Below are 21,980 nucleotides of genomic sequence, written 5' to 3'. Positions count from 1 at the left end.
CACACGTGTCCAGGGAAGTCCTTCTGTGGCTGTGCGGGAAGACAGGGCTGGAGCTGTGGGCTGGTAGAGGTGGTCCTGCCCTCTAGAGCCAGATGTCCTGATGGGACGGGACCACAGACAGGTAAACAGACAATGGCGGAAGCACAGGATGGATGTGATGGGGGATATGAGACCCCGGAGAGGGGGGTTTTAAATTAGCATTTATGTCTCTTACACCCAGTGCAATGACTCCTGGGAGGATGGAATCAGGCTACTCAGAACCTAGGCAGGAAAGATAGAGTCTGAAGGTCAGAGAAATCCCCGTGGTCTAGGAGAATGGCGTAGCCTTTGAGTCTAGACAGGCTGGAAGTTGGGATCCTGCCTTCTTGATTTGGTAACCCTGTGTCCTCAGGAAATCCACACACCTCTCGGAGCCAGTTTCCTCCTCTCTAGAATGGGCATGATAATACCCACCTCCCAGGACTAAACGAGAAAAGGCATGTGGTACACTAAGGGCAGAGGCTGGGGTGTCAGAAGAACTATAGGCCCGTAGCTGTGGCTATTGTTACTGTCATTGCCATCACCAGGACTACTATGACGATGTCCTCTATCGACTCTGAAGGCCACCAGCCTGCATTCGTAGGCCTCTGATCCTCCTGTTTCCTTCTTCCGACTTCCTTCCCTCCTTTGCGGGGTACTAGCTAACACCTGCTCTGTGTCCGGTGCTGGGGTGGCCCCAGTGGGGGCCAGACAAAGAATAAGCCAAAATCCTAGGTCTCAACAAACTTCCATTAGGTTGTGCCTTAGTGATTTCTTGGCAAAAGTAGACCTGAGATGATGTAGGTTCATTAAGGGAATATATGACATAAAATAAAATGCATCTTTCAAAAAACTGCAAAAGAGGTCTCTGACCCTGTGGCTGAGTGGGTGGTTCAAACTCTAGAACACAGTGCATGTCTGGATATTAGCAGCCCCTGATGAGCCAGGCCTTCCGATATTGACACCCTTGTCATGTCCGCTTGAATCTGGGCTGGCCCTGGGACTTGCTTAACCTGTAGCACGTGGCAGAAGGGATGTGGTACCATCTCCAGACTTAAGTCTTGCAAAGACCTGGTGACTTCCACTTTTGTGTTTTGGGGAGCCCTGAGCTTACAGTGTAAGGTGTCTGACTTTCCTGCCAGAGAGGCCACATGGAGAAGAAACCCTGGAGGTACACAGAGACAGAGGCCCACCACCCAAGTGGCTCAGCCGAGCTCAGCCTCCCAGCCATCCTTGCCCAGGCACCAGACATGCACATGGGGCACTTTGGACGTTTGAGCCCAGTCGAGCTCCCAGATGACCCCAGCCAAGCTGCTACATCGTGGGGTGGTGGGTCAGGCATGCAGCAAGATAATGGACCACATGCTCTAGACCTTCAGAGGGAAGGGGAGGGACCTAAGATGTGAAGGAGAAGAGTTGGGGGTGGCAAGGGCATTCTAGAAGGGCAGGGAGCCTGAGGCATTGCAGAGCCGTGAGGTGGTAGCCATGACCAGGAAAGAGGGCCCTTGCAAAGGAGAGTGGGAAGTTCTGAAGACCAAGGTAGACCAAGGTCACATCAAAGGGGCTTTAAGACCCAGACAGATGTGGGGACAATGCAGGCGGTAGTCAGGGAGCTAAATCCTCAACTTTCAGGGCAAAGGGGGCTATGGATAATTCTAAGACCAATAAATCAAGAAACTAAGGCATCATCCTGTTATTTAGAGGTGGAAAGGTAACACCCCAAGAATTAACAGCCTCTGGGGATGGGCTTGGAGGTGAGGGAGGGGACAGTAGTTAGTGTCTCATCATAAGCTTTCCTGTACTATTTTGTTTGCCTCATATGTATATTACTCTGATGAAAATTTCAAAAAATTAGACACACACACACACAGTTGACTCCTTTCCTCTACGTTGCCTGGGCATTTTTTCTCTCATCAGCTGCCTGTTACTCTTTCATAGTTCTCACTGACCTGTAAGTTCCTTGAAGGCAGGGACCTTGGAGTCCCCGCACATCCTCAGGCCCATGCCAGGCCGGGCACACAGAGGACATTCCATATATTTTTGCAGAAAGACAACATTCTAGGGGTGGAGCGTGCCAAGCACATAGGTTCAGATGTTCAAAATGAGGGGCTGGCCCAGATCAGTGTCCTTTAATACCATTGCATAATTTTTGCCATGTCTATGCACCCCCTGAATTACCACTGGTTAATATTTTCCTTTGTGGTAATTCACCTTTTGAATACTTAAAATATATTTATTGAAAAAGAAAGCTACATTATCAATCTCTCCAATGGAAAACCCACGTCAGTTGCCATGGATGGGAGGTTGCCATAAAAACAAAGAAGAGGAAAACAGAAGAGAGTTACTGAATCCAGGCTAGAGACTGTTGCCTGCTTGAGGGCTTTACCTGGAACTTCTTTAAGTCACCGACAGATTAGCTGGTATTAATTACAAAGTGTTAGGTGCTAATGACTTTATCAGAAGCATTAAGGGGACTTGAAAAGGGGATAATTTTCTCACCACAGGACAATTTAAGACCAGAAAAGGAGTGGCTTTCTCCTTAGTGCCCTGCCCCTGAGGCAGCTAGGTGTGTGGGCACTGCACTTGGAGAAATTCTAACTTAGGTGACTGTGGTTTCCTGCAAATTCTGTCAAATCGTGGCATGTTGCATGCTTTCAGGAGTGGCTTCCTTGGATGTCCCTGACTCTCGAGGCCCTGAGAAGGACACAGTCTGCTCATCATCTGAGCTCTCCATCTGGAATTCCATGCCTTCCCCCAGGACTTCTGGTCAGGTGGTAGAAAGCAGTATCTATGGCTCTGTGACCAGATGGAGCTGGAGTATTCTGTATCTGAATGCCGTAGTGAGCCCATCAAGTGTGGCTGAATTGCAGTTTTTGCTCTTGTCCCAGAAGGAATATTTTAGTTTTGTGCTAATCACGCCGGTTTCCTGTTAATGTACCCACTGGCTCCTGTAGGCAGGATCATAATTGGTTGCATAAAGGCGGGAGTCGTTGGTGACATTTTCAAACCAAGGACATTTTCCAACCACAGCCACTTGCAAAGGACGTGGGCATTTTGGTTTGTGTGGCCCCCTCCTTCCCTGCCCTTGATCCCTGACAGCCTTCTCTTGAAATTACTCGCGGGATATTAATAATGATGCTGATTATTCCCCTGTCTTCCTGCTGCTTGGGCCAGAGACCTTTTTTAGATCTCAGCAGTGGGAAAGCTGTTAACTTCAAATGGAAATTTAATCACGAGGCATCCAGGCCATTAGGGATGTGCTAGGGGGTCCGGCTCGGGCAAAAGTGGTTCTCTTTCCAGGTCGAATTCCCTGACTTACCCTCATCTTGGTCATGATTTGCAATTTATTTTGCTGTAAACAAAATTATTTCATGTCAATGTGGACTTTTATTTGATGGACAAGCAGAGATCTCTGCTTGATCCTGGACTCTGACCCCTGCTGTCATTCAAGGTATCTCAGAGGGAGTCTTCAGGGAGGAACTAACCCTAAGGGAAGAGGTTGCTGAGCATGATGTGACTATTCTGACGACAGAGCCCGAGTTGTCACAGGAGAGTGGGGATCCTGAGTATGGTATAGTGACTGTTGCCCAGGCAACAATCCCCACCCAGGCCAGCCAGAGAGGGAAGCCTCTTGAGGCTCTGTAGCATCTTGGCGCCCAAACAGCAGCACCTAGACCTAAATCAATGTGACATGGTGTAATACACAGGGGAGAAGTCCGTCCATGTCTTCCTCTTCAGCCTAGGCCAGTGGACAGCAGTGGCACAGGAGAAGTTCAGGATATTGGAACGAGCTCCTGATGGAGCAGTGGGAGAGATGATGGTACCCATGGAAACCAGAATAGTGCCTGGTGTCTGCTGTGCCCAGTGGAGCAATCTAGGGGAAATGTCATGCCTGGTGGAGACTTCAGGGCATGCTGATATATCCCAGATTGGTCAAAAGGGGCTATGTGCCAGTCCAGTGACCCGAATATTTGAACTAAGCTCAGAGGAGAAAAACAAAGAAAAAGAAGCTCTTTGGAGAGAGCGTATGTGCTTGCAGATCAGGAAACCAGTGGGCTGCTCAAGTCATGGCATTGCAGGGGTAGCCAGGGACACACCAGAGGGCTTGGGAAAGGCCCAAGCTTACCTGCAGAGAGCAACCAGTTAAGGGGGATTGTTTTGAAGGCAGAAAGTTGAGGCCTCATGAACAATCAATGTCTTTCCTGGAGGTTGTCCCAGACCATAAGCCAGGGAGAAAGAGATGGACTCAAAGGGGTCATCGTTTGATAGGCTGCAGGTATGAGAGGCCATCACTCACATGTCAGGGGGATGATGGTTACCTGGGCCTTAGGTGACTACGCCTGGTGAGCAGCCTAGAGAGGGCATTGCTTCCCCAGGAATGAAGGCTCCTTAAAAGAGGGGCTTCCCATTCAGGTGCGGGGTAGGGGAGGGGAGCTAGAGGTGTAGAATCAGAGGAGTGACTTAGCTCATAGCTAGAGGTGACAGAGCGAAGGTTCTCAGTGAAAAGTGAGACAACTACACCAGTAATTGAGTGCCCTTCTCTAGTCTGTGTTGGGGAAATGGGGTCTGCCCTATAAATAAATGGCCACATGGAAAGACTGGGAGGAGGAGGTATTGCCATGAGGAAGATGTGGCATGGAATGGTCGATCATTGTTCTGCAAACATTCACCACCCGGTGTGCTTCCTACCCTTGGAGTTGGGCTGGGCCACATGACCTGCTTTGGCCAATGGGACGTGAGAGGGCATGGTGCAAACAGAAGCTTGGAGAGTGTTTGTGCAGTCGAGCTTGCCCTCTCCTGCTCCTGCCTTTGGCATGAGCGGCGCACGTCTCTGGAGTCACACTGCTCATCCAGGGAGGATGAGGGACACGGAGCAGATGTGGATTCAACCTGACCTGAGCCAAACCCAGCTGAGCCCAGCCCAGATCAGCCAAACCCCAACTGACCCGTGACGTGGGAGGGACGCTTCAGGCAACAAATGCTTGGCCCCCTTTCGCCACCCCACTCCGGCTGCTACGCATAAGCCTGTCCCACAGATGGCCATTCTGGACTCTAGTAGAAGGTTCCAGAGCCTCATTGCCCATCACTCTCCTTTCACTGGGGTTTGTGGTTAAGAATCCATGCTGCCTGGCTTCATATCCTCATCCCAACTCTCTCTAGCTTTGTGATTTTGAGCCTTCATTTCCTCATCTGTAAAATGGACCTTATGATGACCAGCCTCAAAGGGCTGTGAGATTTCAATGGGGGCGATGCTTATTAAGCATTTTGAATATTACCTGGCACATAATAAATACATTCTCAACAAGTAGAAGTTGACAATTATCTTTTTGGGGGCTTGGAACTCATTACTCCATTACACCCATTACTTTTGGATTTTACTCATGGTTCATTTGGACTTGGGGTCTTGAACGCCTGGGTTCATGTCTCCCTGCTGGTAAGCCCGGCCTGGCTTCTCAACCGATTTCTGGACAGCAGGACGGCACAGTTCTGAAATGCCCACACACATTGGGTTCCCACTGGAGAGGCCTCAGTTGCTGGGAAGTTGATGTCCCATGTTGAGAATGAGGACATGACTCCTGGCTTTGCAGGGAAGTTGCAATCCAGGTGCTAGGTGGTTGCCAAGGGTTACAAAGAGTGGAGTCAGATTCTGAATGTCTTATAAAGCCAGACTCTTTTCTTACTCCTATGAGTTCAGACCCTGTAGGATGAATGTCAAAAGCCCAGTCGTCAGCCAGTTATGTAAAAACACATGCTGGATGACAGAGGATGACATCAACCAGGGCCAGAGGAAAGGTATGCCCACCCCACCTGGCCTGCTTCAGCCTCGGCAAGGAAAGGGCCACCCTCTCGCTTTGCCCAAGTGACCTGGCTTTCTGTAAGATGAGGAGATCGCAGAGGTTCTGTGACAGTCTGTGCACTGTGGATGGACGGGTACTTGAGAAGGGCAGCTCTCCAGAAGTACAGAATTGTCCCACTGAGAATGCGTTTGAGAGGGAAATTTTATCTTTATGCTGTAGTTATTGATGCAACTAAGTCGCACGATTTTCTCCCCATGTTTTAACATCTCTGGAATCAGGATATTTCTTACCGTCAACTGACATGAAAGCATCATGGTCAGTATAATCAACATTTTCTTTTTTTCAGTGGTAATGGTGTGCCTTTCAACCAGTGGCATCTTAGATTTGGGAAATATGATCTTTTTTAAAACAGCTCATATTTCTACAGATGTATTCTGTGCTAAATCCCATGGTTAGTGCTTTCTTTATACGGATGGTTTCATCAGAAAGACTCATAAAGTGAGTACTAGTGTGACCCTCATTTTGCAGTAGACCAAGAAGGTGTAGTCACTTGCCTCAGATCACACAGCTAGGAAGTGGTGTACCCAGGAAGTCTGTCTCCATAGCCCCGTCTCCTAAGTAGGGCAGGGTTACTAGAATGATTGAGGGGTAACTTCCTAAAGAGAAATTTAGCAAGGATGGACAAAATTTCTAGCGAGTGTGTGTCTGCACCATCTAAATCCCACATTGATGTCTGCTTTACAGAATAGGTAGAAGAAGGCATTGCTGATATGATTGGTCAATGCCTGGGATACTCACTGGGCTACAGTTCACTGGTGGCAATGACAACTAGTCCTTAAAAGTAGGACCCTAGGTCCCATCTTTCTCTTTGTTCTCATGTCTGAGTCCATCTCTCTTTAGTCTGCACTCTCTGAACATTCAGTCTCTTGGTCACTTAAATGAGGGCTTCCTTTGAAGATTGATCTATTGATTGATCAATCGATCTATGTACCAATCAATCATCTTTCTCTTTCTCCCTCCCTCTCTCTCCCTTCCTTCTTTCCCCTTCTCTTCCCTCTCCCTCCACAAACACATACAGGTCTCAGGAATTCGTAGGTACCTGGTCCCCTAATCTTTCTCTTAACCTATAACACTCCTGAGAAATTGACTTCATTTTCTCAATCAGAACACATTTATTTGGTATCTCCTATTATCAAGGATCTGGGAAAATTATTCTCTGTGAATGTGCGATGAATAAAATATATCTCCTGACCTCGTGGAATTTACAATCTGATATTATGTCAAACTTTTGCTCTTTGTAGGCCAATTAAAATCCTGTTTTAAAGACACTAGAAAAATCTATGAATCAAAACTGGTGGATTGCACCATTCTACTTTCATAACTATAAACCAGGTACCCTGCCTGGTACTCACAAAAGTATTTAAAAACAAAACAAAACAAAACAAAATCTCACTGGGACTAGCAGAGACTATAAAAACCCTCATTTCATAACTGGAAGCAGATTTCTATCTGGTAAGTGGTGACGATTTCAATACTCTTTGGAGCCAGCTGTTCCTTTGTTCTGGAAAAACCACCTGAGCAGGCCCTTCAGCTACACAAGTGCAAAGCAAGTGGATGCCAATTGTTTCAGGGAAAGCTGTGAATGATCAGTTATCCTGCATGATCATGGGTAGGCCAAGCTGCTCCTGATTCTCTGGAGACTTTGGTTTGCAGTGAATGGGGGGATATTTCTTTCTTTCTTTTTTTTTTTTTTCTTTATGGATTTAGACAGTACTGTGCAGGTGGCTCTGAGCCCACTATGTCTCTTCAGGGATCGCTGCGTGTCCGTGACAGGCCATGGCTGATAGAGACGTGTACCCAAAGCTCTGGTGGCTGCAGAAAGCATGGGAAAGTCCAGCTTAAAAAGAACCTGTGTCCAGCTTCTTGGGGGAGCCCAGTGTGGACTCTACAGCTGAGATCACAGATAACGGTGCAGTCAAAAATACACATATCACATGAGCTAAAAATAGAATAAAAATATAAAACTGAGTCTATTAAGTGGTCAAACCAAAGGATGTGAGTGAGGAATTTCACTGAGCAGGTCATGCACAGAGGGGATGAAGCCAGGACTATTAAGTGCTACGAAGGGGTTTTCATGGCACTACGCTGATGGAGGGTTGAAAGCTAGCCCCGTGGACAGGACCAGTGAGCCCATCCGTCTGAACACACATCCGTAGGTCAGGAAAGAGTCTTCAGTTACTTCCAGTGGGGCCTGGCGTTCAGGGTCACCAAGGGCTTTGTGAGCGTTGGTTGGCTACAACCATTTGTGACAAAACGCAACAGTCAGTTTGAACATCTCCAGGCAAGCAATGTTGTAAGTGGAAATGTTTTCTCTTTACAGTGCTACTGAAGACTGAATAATGCAGACTTCAGGACAGGTACTGATGCTGGGTGATTTTTATTCTTATGGGCCAAGAACTCCCTGTTGGTAGTGGCATATCGGCGGGGCTTCCTATAAAGGGAGTTGGCAATTCTGAGACTGAATATACAAATAGCAAACAGCCAGACCATACATAGAAGTAGGACTCTGACTCACAACCAACTCTGACTCTGCTGCACCCAGCCCAAGAAGCCAAACCACAACCTCTGCATGACAGGTGTCAAGTACGGTATAGTCACCCCTAAGGAATCTCAGAAATACTTGGAAAAATAGAAAGCTCTTTAAAATACTATAATTCTTGCCAGTGGTAGGATTTATAATAATAAGGGCAGCGGGTGGGCAACTTGGCCAACAAGAGGAGATGGTTAACTAAGTTCTAGCTATCCAGTGATCCATTGGGCAGTCATTAAAAAGAATGGAAATTTATTTGCAAGCCATGAGATGATTCTCACAATACATCAAGTAGAAAAAAACGATACACAAAACTTTGAACAATATGATGCCATTTTTGCAATGAAAAAGGACTACATACATAGAAAAAAAAGAAAGACCTTGGCGTTATTTACCAAAATGTTAAGAGGGGTTATTTGCCAAGATGTCTGTGTGGGGACCTGAGTGAATTTTACTTTCTTCTATTTGTTTTTTACTGGTATTCTTTGAAGTTGCCCCATGAATAGAAATTATAGATGGACACTACAAAAAGCAAATGTTATTTCGAGTGCTGTCTTCACAAGGGAGCTGCTTCAGCTCTTTGAGTGTGAAACTTGACCTTCCTCCCAACACTCCCATGTGCGTCTCTCTGGGGTCTGCCTGTCTGGCCGAAATGCCAGGAAATAAACACAAACTGCAGCTTAAGGAGATCTGTTCAGGAACAAGCAGGAGGGAAGCCAAATTCTCCATTCAGTCCCCCAGCCAACTGTGTCCTTGGAAGAATAAAAATGCAAAGCTTTGAGGATAGAAGGGTTAGAGGCTCTGGGGAGAGGAAATTGAGCGGAGAGAGAGTTTGGGGGTTTGCTGACACAGGCTGGGGGTGGCCTGGGTTTCATCTTCTTCTCCCAGCCAATAATCTCAAAGCCTCACTCCAAATTATAATATTATTCTTTGATATAAACAATGGACATTTTCTCCCTCTTATTTAGGGCATGGATAAAAGCATCTCTAGACAATTTGGCTTGAATAGTTGTAATAAGATCAGTGTATGGAACCCCCCACCTCCACTCCTGAAATCAGCAAAGGAGCTGATAATGGCCAGCCCAGTGAGTTTCAGGAATGTGACCTCTCCCGTTCCATGCCAATGGTTCAAGTTCCTCCTGTCACTCTCAGAGAGCACAGCCAGACTCTTGGTGTGGCCAAGGCCTGGGCTGAGCAGAAACACTGGGGCCGCATTCACAAGCTTGACGCCAGTCTTCTCTTCCCTGGCTCTGCCTGTCTCGCAGTGGGTATGTCCCTCCCAAGGCTCCCGTGGGCTGTTTTTAATGCTCACAAAAGAGAGCAGAGTTTTGGCAGCTCTTCCACAAGGAGCTGTCTCGTGCTTCAAGTACCCACACTCTCGGTTCCAGTGCACCCTGCTTTGAGAAAGTAGGATCTGAAAATTGGAATTAATAATCAATTAATCAGGCAGCTATTGGTGTCTCCAGAGTTTCTGTATAGGACAGACATAGAAGGAGCAAATTGGCAGGCAGTACAATAAATCCATTCATACCTTTAGAAAGAGAAAATGTTCCAATGCTAATAATTAAAGAGGAGGACCAGTTACAAGTGTTTGCTTTGACTCAGAGATTTGAGTTTGAATCTTGTTGCCAACACACACCAACTATATGCACTTGAGCAGATGACTTAACTTTTCTGTGCCTCAGTTTCCCATTGTGATGGGATAATGATAAAACTTACCTTGTAGCATTGTTGTATTAATAAGAATGAAATGAGCAAACCCATGCTAAGCCTTTAGTACAGGACATGGCATGTAATAAGTGCTCAATTATATAGTAAGTACTATTATTATTTTCAGAAGTATTCATTTATTTGAAATAATGGAGAGGATGAGCTCATAAAGAGATGTCGAATGTAGGTGTTGGAGTTCTTACCTACCTGAGACTAATAGGAAATGAGTGAACTGTTAATTGTGGTGGGTCCACAAACTCTACGCATGACAGAGGCAAGAGTCCCACGTCCCCATCCTGATGCCGCTACTTTCAGCTGCAGGACTGTTGGCAAATTACTTAACCACATTCAACCTTGACGTCTCCCTGTTGTTCTCCAGTCAGAACCCCATGTTCTATTCTGCTTTGTCGCAAGCCACAGAGCCTCTTTTTTTTCTTTTTTCTTATAAAAAGCCACTCCATCTACCTCTGTCTTCTCTCAAACCTGGCTGCAAGGTATATTCTGTCTCCCAGCTCTCCTCTCCTCCCTGCACCGGAGTGGACAGGCCCATGGTCCCATTTGCTGTAACCTCCTAAAGATCTTGCGGGAATAACCAAGACAGCAAACCCAGGCAAGCTACAAAGTTTCCAGAAGTTTACCAAGTCCTTACCATTTAGCTTTAGGTGTGGGGGGTATTTTTCATACTCTTCAAAGGTTGTAATTGGATACCCCTGTGGACTTTCATACCCAGCATCTATTTCTGATTCTGGGATCCCCCTTGCTTCTGACATATACACCCCTCTTTATAGTCTTGGAGGCCTGAAGAAGCATCAGTGTAGAACAAGAGACAGCCATGTGACTGTCCCAACTTATTTATCCAGGTTTCAAAATTGCTTCCCTTAGTTTCTCAGCAGTTTTCAAAATTGCTGTCTCAGTTTGGGTTCCCTCCTCAGCAGACCCCAAAGTGCAAGGAGTTTATGTGGGAGGTCATCCCGGGAAGCAGAGTGAGAGAGTGGGAAAGTGAGACGGGGAAGGTAGGAAATCCAAGAGAGTGTGTGTGAACGCACAGGCTGCTGCTGGGGGCAACTTGGCTCAATCACCCTGGGACTTCTGGGAGACAGCACAAAATTCTGGAGCCTTTGTGAAACAGGTTCATTGTGCACTGGTTGCCACTTCAGCCCACTGCATCTTGGGTGGCAATTTATACTGCTTGCCTGAGTCTGGTGGGACAGAACGCTCACACATAAGTTGCATAAAGGGGGTGTATTACTTAGGCACAGGAAGCAAGGAGCAACAGAAGCCAAGGATTCATGTTGAGCTGGGACCCTGACTCCCAGAAAAGCTGTCTAGGATAGACAGATCTCATCTGTGTATGACTTGCCTGCAGCACAACTGGGGGACCCTGGAAAACAGCCTGCCCTGGGTTTTGTAGTCTGGGGGAAATACGGCTTGCTGGGCTAAAGGGTTAAAGGCCATTCTATCCTGGGAGCGACTGGAACAGAGCATGGGCTGTTCTGGCCAGTCCCTTCCTATCTCAGGATGTTGTATTTTTAGTACATTCTATAATTACTCTTGAGAACCACAAACAAGAAAGGGGCGAGGGGATGGAACTGGGCCAGTCCATGGCCACCTGGAGAACTATCCTGCCCCAGAATCCATGAGCATCAACCCATTCATTTACTCATCCGTCCGTCCACTCATCCATCTATCCATGCAACCATCCATATATCGACTCATCCATCTACCTGCTAATCCATCCATCCACCCATCCACTCATCCAGACATTAACGGAGCACTCATTATGTGTCAAGTGTTAACGAACCATCATTGTTGTTGCCCCAAGAAATATGAAGTACACAGTGAAAGGAAGACAAATAAGTTGCTAATCATTCCAGGGCAGCTTGGCAACTTCCCTAGCAATTCCACTTCTAAAAAGTTAACCTACAGATATACTTATCCATGTACAACATGACTCATGTACTCTGTTATTCATTGTTTGTAATAGCATAAGTTTGGAAATCACTCAAATGACCATAAATAGGAGACCGGTTAGACATATGATGGTATAGCTATACACAAATCTCTCTCTATGTACTGACGTGGAAAGGTCACTAAGATTCATTGTTAGATTAAAGAAAGATACAGAACCCTGTGCATAGTATTTTATCATTTGTACTGAAAAGAGAAAATAACTCGTGTATACGACATTCACTGTCAGAGGCTATCAATATTTTCTCAGTGTACCTAAAGTGCATCTTTAAATATTTTATATGCACATATAAAATAAGGGTTATTTTATAACCCTTCAAGAGTTAACACCCTTGACATGATGCTTGACCAATAAGGGATGGGCGTTGGTACACAGATACCCCAGCTCACTCGTCCCTCAATGGGGATAATTGGGAGACATGGTTTGCACTGTCTCCCAGAAGTCCCAGGGCAATTGAGCCAAGTTGCCCCCAGCAGCAGCACTCTCTTGGATTTCCTACCTTCCCCGTCTCACTTTCCCACTCTCTCACTCTGCTATTCCTGGGATGACCTCCCACATAAACTCCTTCCACTTTGGGGTCTACTGATGAGGGAACCCAAAAACTGAGACAGTGCACTTGCTTGTGTATAGATAGAAAGTAGAACCACTGGAGGGGAACTGGGTGGCAGGTGTGGCAAGGTAGATTTTCATCATGGAGCCTTTGGTATCTTTTGAAATGGGGATGATTAATAATAATGACACCTACTGCATCAGGTTGTCGTGAGGGTTAAACACATTAAGATATATAAAACACGACTCTAGCTCCCTGACATTGCTCGTGTGTGGATTCTGTTTATTATTGCATCTTGCCATGCTGTTTGGTCTTGGCCAAATCTATGTCACTCCTAGGGAAATTTTCATATTAGATATTTTTCTCCCAGAAGCCTCCCAAATTTCTTCATTTTGTGCATTTGCTACTTCCAAGAAGAGAAAGCAAGCATCCCTTTGGAAACCTCCGTATGGGTTTATACCACAATTAGATCCATATGATGATCAGACAGAGCCTTCAAAGACAGTAAAAGCCCCAAGAGCCAATCAGCAGCTGAGGCAATTTGAGGAGAAGAGTCCACATTTGGGCCCAAAATTGTACCAGGCAGCAGTTTTGACAGGGAGCTAAGGATGTGCAGTGGAGAGAGAAACACAATTGGCTTTGGTTTATGTCTTCTTATAATTTTTATGTCTGCATTGGAATTAGCTTCCTTTTCTCCTCTCTGTTACTTGAAAGGAACTAACCTCTGAAGATGAAGCTCCAGGTGTGCTAGATGGCGTCCACCATGTCACCCACATACATTTCCAGTTCTTGGTTCTGCCATTTTAAAGTGGTATAAATATTTATTTTACATAGTAATATATTTCTTTGTTCTCTGATATCTTTTAGACCAGGGGTCCTCAAACTTTTTAAACAGGGGGTCAGTTCACTACCCCTCAGACCATTGGAAGGCTGGACTATAGTTTTAAAAAAACTATGAACAAATTCCTATTTTGAAGTAAAAAAACAAACGGGCAAAAACATCCGCATGTGGCCCACGGGCCATAGTTTGAGGACGCCTGTTCTAGACCCTACAGTAGAAAAAAATGCTTTAATAAAAATTCATCTATTGCTTTCTTGAAGCTGGGAGGCTATGAGAGATTTTAGAATGGTCTGGATTTGGGATGTTTTAATGAATCATTGCCTAATATTTCTTTTCTTGTGACACATATATGATAAGTAAATGTTGTCTGCTCACTGATTAACTTTATTTATTCCCTAATTGGGTTTAGGATCAGCTTTCTTGTTGTTATAGAAATAATTGTTTGATTAATGTGTGGAATCTACATTTTCATTAGGCTTCTGAATAACTTCTGTCCCAATTAGCCGCAACGCCCCATGCAGATCTAGGGCACCAGAATTGCAAATTTCAACCATTAAGTAATAACTGTTAAATTGATTGGTGATAATTGGGTGTAGATAGTAAATACACATTAGCAGAATTTAAATTATATAACAACTGGTTCTTTCAGTTTGCTTCCAAAGTAGCCAAGTTCTAAAGATGAACACCCATGGTTTAGATAGAGAGGGGCCTCGCGTACTGAACAATGCTTTTTGATCAGCAAATTCCATGGAGTTTCAGGAGGAGCTCAAAAAATCAGCCAAACTGCTGGAATTTGACGTCTGAGCTTGTGAGTGAGGGTCTCCTTAAATTTCTCCCTGGCATCTCACTTGCCTTACCCTCCTCCTTCCTGTTACTTTAAGGACCCAAAAAGCCGCCCACCCCATTGCCTGCTCTTAGATTTCCATGTGCCGTCTGGTGCCAGGGAATCTTCAAAATGCAGGTCCTCCTTCACGGCGATCCATTTTGTTAAACTTTCTGATGTAAGCAACAGGGACCCACTCAAGGTATCTCAAGAAAAAAAAAAAAAGCAAGATTTATTGTAAGGATCTGTGTTGAGTGGAGGTAGAGCCAGGAAGTCCACAGAGGTAAGTAACTCAGGGCATCTCTACCTGGCTCTGTTTGTGTCTTTGCCTTTCTCTTTGTATCTGTCTCCATCGCAACCTTTATCTCCGTTGCTGTTTTTTTCTCTCTCCTCTTTTCTGCACATTTTTTAAAGTCTGTATCTCACCGCCAACCAGTGTTGCTGTTTCCTCCCCTTCACCGCTGCAAGGCACATGGCCTTGGTTTGCTGTGGTCCCAACTCAAGCCCAAGGTAGCCCTTCCCCTTCAGCCCTGGCCACCTACCCCAGCCTCTCACTTCCCTGGTTTCTAATTCCTGAGGAAGGAATGCAGACCTTGAGACTTTGTCACGTGTCAGTCATCCGCCTGCCATGCATGCATTATCCACCATAGACTACTACTAGCTGGGCTGAAAACATTTAACGTGCTTTACAAAATCAACTCTTTGTAAAATTATGAGGGAACTGTTTATCAGTATCATAAATGGGAAACCAGCGTTTTCTTGATGCAAATTAAAATAAAAAGAATAAAAGTGTAAAATATCACGTGACCACTAAGGTCTTTTCTGATACCACTAGCAGCGTGCACCTTGCCCTTTCAGAAGCCCAGGCCTCGCTCAGCCATTTGAAGCTGCCACCCTGCTTGTTTGCCAGCAGTTTCAAGATTGGTCACCCTTGTGTCATGTGCCCATTTCTGCCCAATCAGCTGTGACTACGGAGGCTCAGTCACGTGAGTACCCAGCTTCCCTCTGAGAGCGAGTGGGCGGGCTAAGCCACGACTGGCTGGCAGATACTTCCGGCGGGCAGTGTCAAGCCACGTGATATACGTGCACAATCACGATTCGTCCTCTCAGCAACTCGACGAAGAAGCGACATTCTCTTATTTTTTTAAAGCCTATCAAGAGCAGAATAACTCCCTGAGGGTCCAAGGGAAGCTCCATCTGAGGCCCTGGGACGATGCTGCTCCATTTGGGACCAGATTTCCAAGCAGTTCCATCCAGAGCTGCGTCTTTTTTGCCTAGAACCCAGGGTCAGCCCCAGTGGCCTCCCCAAATGGAGCTCCTCGCCCTACATTCCTGACAGGCAGGGCTGCTGTGAGAGAGAGGCGGCTGGCCGTCTGCCTGCCGGGAGGCTTTTGGCTGAGCCCAGAGGAAAAGCGCTTGGGGAGCTGCCGCATACTGCTGGTGCCCAGGCCGTCATTGGGATCCGCCGCCCGGGGGAGGCAGGCGGTGGCCCTGGCTGTAGGACGTGCTGTGTTTCCCGTGTCTGTGGCTCGACTGACCCCAGTGTAGTTCTCTGCCCACTGCATTTACCCCCCCCCACTCTGAAGGTTATACTGAGAATGTTTCCTACCTACATCTTGTTTCCCGTCCCTCAGCACAGCCCCCAAATTAAAAAAAGAAAAAAAAAAATGATGCTTTGTGAAGAGAGCTGAAAATACAGCAGCCGCCTTCTAGATTGCAGAGTCTGGAGGGATGCACTGTAGATAGGATGTCAGCTGCGGCGGCGTGGGGCCTGACACAGCGCCTGACCCACGGGAGGTGCAGGAATGGTTAATGGTTTGTGAATGAATAGATGAGACGGAATAGTAGGCGTGGCCTCTGGAGTAGATAGCCAAGGAGGGGAGCAGATCCTTCATTTTTAGTAAGGATGTGGCCAAAATAGAAGGAGTCTGAAATGGAACAGAGAGCCACGCTGAGTATCTTTTCTGATGACATCAAACATATCGGCTTCCCTTGAAGGAAACCAGAATCATTTTTAGTTCCGGAAGAAATTCTCTCTTGGAGGTTTGGCGGGGAAACATGGTATAATGAAGTTTTCCAAGAGGAAGAAACGCCTTCTTTCTCAAGCGTGTCGTTCTGTAGTTCCGATGATTCCCAGGGGGGTCCAGTGTGGAACACAGGTTGGCAGGGCAAGTTCTGAAGTCAGATTGCTTGGTCTTGAATCCTGGCATTGGCTTGGCTGTGTGATCTTGAACTACAGAATTTAGTCTTTTATGAGTCTCAGTTTTCCCCCATCATAAAATGAGGATTATTATAGTATTGATAACCACCTTGTAGGAATATTGTAAGAAATAAAGGAGATGATTCATGTGACACATCTAGCCCAGTGCCCAGTCCACGTAAGAGCTCAATAATTGTTAATGATAGATTCTCACCTCTCCTTCTGGGCCCATATGAATTTGATACACTCCATTATTCTAATGGAGGGCTGTTATATTGCAAACTTATATTTCAGAGTCACAGCTTAAATGAGGGAGGGTGTTGGACATCGAGTGGTGGAAAGGTAGGAACAAATGTTCTTTTCTGGCTTGAGACTGTCTGAGTCCAGCCCTAGTCCAATGCAGGGGATTCTGGTGAATATAGATCATGAGTAAAGCTCAGTGTTGGGCAAACAGAGCTGAATACACCATTCCTGTCCTCCTGGAGCACACAGCCTTCTAGAAACCAAGATACAAGATGGTGGCCTTTGGAGGGTCTTAGCACATTGGGCCATCTTGTAATTTGAGGTTGGAGTATCGTACAATACATAGCAACCCATCCACTCCCTCCAGCATTATTAGCATCAGTATTCTGGCTAATACTTGGGTGGAGGGTGACCTTCCAGAAGGAATAACAATTCCTTCTCCCCTTTAGGGAAGAGTGACTCACTTTTGTTTTCCAGAGACAGGGACCTCCTTGGCATGTTTTGGCTTGCTGTTGTAGGTTCCTTTTCAACACTCTCTTTCTGATGTTCCATTAAATATAGTGGCATAAGGGAATTTTAATCATGAGCTTAAAAATGGACAAGGCAGGACCCAGGGCTAGGGCAAGAGGAAGAGGAAGGGGCTGGGGATTTGAAAACTTGTGCTCCATTCCTGAGAGGTCCACTCTAGTGGCCAGTGGGAGGCAGAGGACCAGGCCAATGGCTATGAGGGACAGCATTGGAGGCCAGCCTTGTGGGGAAGAGTCCACTGGCCTGGGGATGGCTTGCCTAGCCTGCATCTCCGTCATGTACAGGGAACCAACCCCTGTCTGGGCCTCCAGACCTCCCCAGCTTGTCCTGTCACTGGGTCAGTGACATCAAGGCTCTCCCTGCGCTCTGTGCCATCGCATTTGTCCCCTCTGTAAGAATGCTGCCATAAGGACCCTCAATAACTTCAGCAGACCCCTAAGAATTCCAGAAAGGCGTGGGAGCGTGGGAGAGCTCCCAAACCAGCCATTTGGGGATTGACTGAGCGCCTCAGGCCACCCCAAAGTGGGGGCAACAGGCAGGTGACTCCTCCACTACAGATGTAAAATTTACTTAAAATCAAAAAGTGTGTGGGATTACTATAAACAAAAAGTGCACATCATATCCCCACCCCACCCCCACCAAAGTTCTCCTCTCTCTGCTTTACCTGGGTCAGCTGGAGACTCCTTCCCTTGTAGACAAAAGAGATCTGTCAGGACCAGATGCGGTGGATCACACCTGTAATCCCAGCACTTTGGGAGGCTGAGGCAGGAGGATCACTTGAGGCCAGGAGTTCGAGACCAGCCTGGGCAACATAGCATCTCTACAACAACAACAACAACAATAAAAGTTAGCTGGGCATGGTGGGGTGCCCCTGAAGTTCTAGCTACTCTAGAGGCTCAGATGGGAGGATCTCTTGAGCCCAGGAGTTCAAGGTTACAATGAGCTATGATTGTGCTGCTACACTCAAGCCTGGGTGACAGAGAGACCCCCGCCATCAATCAATCAATCAATTGGTCTGTCAGAACCTTTCCTGGGGACATAAATTTTCTTATTTGCACCTCAGAGGAGAGAGAGGATCAATCTTGGGTCTCACTCTTTCTCGTTAAACTGAATTCAGTGACATGTCCATTTTTAAACCAATATCTACGGCTGGGGGAGGTAGGGAGGATGGGATTCATTGATTGGCTCAACCCCCACACCCAGAGAGGGGCAGAATCAGTGCCAACCACACCATGTGGTTGCTACATAACCAGGAGATTTCCCCATTCCCAACGGAAATCAGCAGGAATGCGAGGGAAGCTGTGTTTGGAGGTGTCTTAGGTGGGTTCCCCCAAAAGCCAATCCTAAGATAAGGGTGACAGTGCAAAGGTTTTATTCGGAAGGTGATCACAAGGAAGCAGATTGGGAAACTGAGGTAAGAAACCAAGGGCAGCCAATGCAGAGAGGGCAGCTGGAGCTTAATCCCAGGAGTGTACACTGCAGCTGGGCTATCTATGTGTCAGGTCCCCTCAGTCATTGGTCAAGGGCTGTTCCTTTAAGGTGTTAATTCCCCAGCACTTCTTGCTGTCCAGCAGAGCGACCTTCTGAGGTTCTGGAAGGCCCTTGGGCAGAGAGCTCGTGGCGGTGTTGGACGTGGTTGGAAGCACACTGGATTACTAGGGTGTGAGGGCTGAAAGAGCTGCACTGACAGTACCTGCTAGAAGAGGCAACCTGGGGGTGTGGGGAGCCCCTTGCTGGGCATGGTTCAGCTAAAGAACATGAACTTCATCTTGCTAGTGAGAGGGAGCCATTGAGGATGTTTTCAGTGGGTGGATGGCAGTGAGATCTGAATTTCAGGACTATCACTCTGCTGCCTGAATTGGATTTCAAAGCATTCACCAGCCTCATTTTGTGCAGAAATCATGCCTACTCCTTGCCATGTGGTTCGGTTATAGAGAGCCAGCAGGCACGAGCCAGCAGAAAGGCTTTGGTAGACAGTAGGAGCAAGGTGTCAGATCGCTCTGGCTCAAGGCTCTCAGCACCGATAGAAGTGATAGCTGACAGCAGATTCGTTCAGGAGGCACCAAAGTTCCACATGTTTCCCAGACTCCCAGCGCCCAGGACGTGTGTAAACTGCTGTCTCTGGGCTCATCCTTCCTGGGGATGTGGCCTGGTTGCCGGCAGGAGGCACAACTAGAACACCCTCCTACATGGGCTGGGTGCTCTGAAGCCCCTGGTTTCCCTGGGAGCCTCCGTGCTAAGGAAGTGGAGACGTGGTGACCACCTCTGGGTACAGCCCTCTTTGTGTTCCAGCAAGCACTGGGTGAGGCCCCAAAATGGCTGTTTTCCTGTTTGGTCTAAATTCATTTTTCTCCCAGTGTGAAAGTATGTTTGAAAGAAAGAAAAAGGAGTTTCCAGCCAGCTGCTCTTCGACTAAAGAAGAAAGGGCATAGGATTTGGGGACGAGAAAACTAGGATGGGGTCCTTTATCTGCTGTCAAAGGTGATGTGTCTCTAAGCCAGTCTCTCCACCTCTCTGGTGGGTAATTTCTCTACCTGCTAAAAAAAACGATAGGATTGGCTGATGCCAAGAGCCGTGCCATCCAATAGGAACATTTCACGAGCCACAAATGCAAGCACACGTGTCATCTTACATTTTCTAGTAGCCGCGTTAACAAAAGGGGAAAAGAAACAGGTGAAATTATTTTTAATAATACATTTCTGTAACCCAGTGTATCAAGGGAATTATAATTTCAGCATGTAATCCATATAAAACATTGTTAGTAGGATGTTTACGTTCTTCTCCTACCGCGTCTTTAAAATCGGGTGTGTGTTTTACATGTTTTACAAGCGCAGCTCAATTCAGATTTGGCCACGTGTGATGAGTGGCCACCGTACTGGGTGGCCGAGCTTCAGGGTCCCTGAGACCCTGAATTTAGATCGTGGGGTTCTAAAAGGGATTGTTTTTTTATTGCAGAGAGGGAGTGTCGGCTAACTATGGGAGAGAGCTTATAGTGAGGGTAGGTTTTTGAAATGCAGATGCAAGGTGCTGGAGGAGGGGATGGAATTATTCCACTGGAGTCAGGCAGAGCTGGGATGAAATAAATCCTGGCCCTGCCACTTATTAGGGTCCTTGGGCAAGTCACTGTATCTTTCTAAGCCTGGATTTTCTCATGTGTCCAATAGTTATGATGATATCCTTATGGTAGCAATATAGATTAAATAAGATAATATATGTAAAGCACTTAGCTCCAGGACTGGCATATTTTAAGCACTTGATTATGATGGATATCATTATTATTATTCCACTGAGGCAAAATTAAAACCAGAATCACATGCATTATAGAGAAAAAAAAACTTTTTTTTTTCCTTTTTCTCTCTGTGGAACAAGAGGTTCTAGGCCTTAAAACAAGGCTGAAAAGTTTGTGATACTAGACCCTCATCCCCCCATCCTATGTCCTGGTAGACATCACTCACTAATCAATCAATCACAGCTTCTGTCCATCTGAATGCCCTGATGAAACCTCAGGAGCCTTCTTAACACAGGCAGCCGCTGTCTGTCAATCTGAGCTGGCGAGCAGATGAAACTTAAGTGCCATCCCTGCATTAGCATCGAGTGACAGAAGGCAGATGTCAGAACCCCAGGAGGCAGTACTAAACAATGACGGAACTGAGCGTGTGTGTGTGTGTGTGTGTGTGTGTGTGTGTGTAGGGAGGAGATGGAAAGAGAACAAGAGCATGGGAAGAGTGTTCATTGGGGAGCTGGGAATTTCCTTCATCCTGAAGTCAGAGTGACTGAGCCTGCCCGGGGCTCCCCTGTGAATCTTGCACTGGCTGCATCTTGGGTACCAGAGTCTCTCTGCAATGCCTTCCAGGGCCTCGCGTCTGGGCTGGGCTTGAACCCTGGCTGCTTCACCCAGGGAAGCAGGTTCATTTAGAATTCCAAGGGCCCGATTCATCTTGTGCCAAGCTGCCAGCTCCTCCACGCTGGGAACAAATGGCCGATCATTTCGCCCACAGCTCTGCTTCCCCATCATCGCTCTCACGCAGCCCCTTGGTCACGGAGGGTCTCACGCAGGAGGGCTGCGGAGCTGGCCCATCCATCTCCGGCTGGTGGAGGGAGGAATCTCCCTGCGCCAGCCCCAGGGCTTGTCTGGCAGAGACGAGAAAGTGTGAGCCATGTTGACACTCCTTTCCCTCTGAGATTGCAGCAGAACCAGGAGGAGGTTTAAGACAAATTTAAGGAAAACAGGTCCATCCATCTTCTCTTTGTTTCTTCAGTCATTCAGCAAATATTTGCAGGGGCCCAGGGCAGTTTCTTAGGACCTGGAGAGAGGGGGTTGTGAAAATGAATTAGGCTTGATTTCTGCTCTCAGAGTTTACAGGACACAGGAGGATACTCTAAGTCAATCAATAACTAGAATAACCTAAAGAAGGTGACATTGCCACTTGCTTGAAACCCTACAAAGGCTTGCAGAGGTCTTTGAATAAAATTCAATCTCCTGACCTTGGCTCATAAAGCCGGACACACTGGGCTCCAGCAGCCTCTTGGCCCTCACCTTGGTCTGTTGCCCTTGTCACCCACGTCCCTCAGTGCCTCCACAGTTCCCACCTCAGGGCCTTTGCACAGCCATCCCCCTGCCTGGGATGCCCTCTGCTCACCTCCTTTTTGTTGGCAGCCCTCTCTGTCCCCCAGTGGACAATTCTACTCCTTAGCTTTTATCACACACAT

This window comes from Microcebus murinus, chromosome 22 (genome assembly GCF_040939455.1).
Source record: "Microcebus murinus isolate Inina chromosome 22, M.murinus_Inina_mat1.0, whole genome shotgun sequence".
NCBI classification, from domain to species: domain Eukaryota; kingdom Metazoa; phylum Chordata; class Mammalia; order Primates; family Cheirogaleidae; genus Microcebus; species Microcebus murinus.
The sequence above is the reverse complement of the archived record's forward strand: the minus strand, read 5'-3'. Positions refer to the sequence as shown.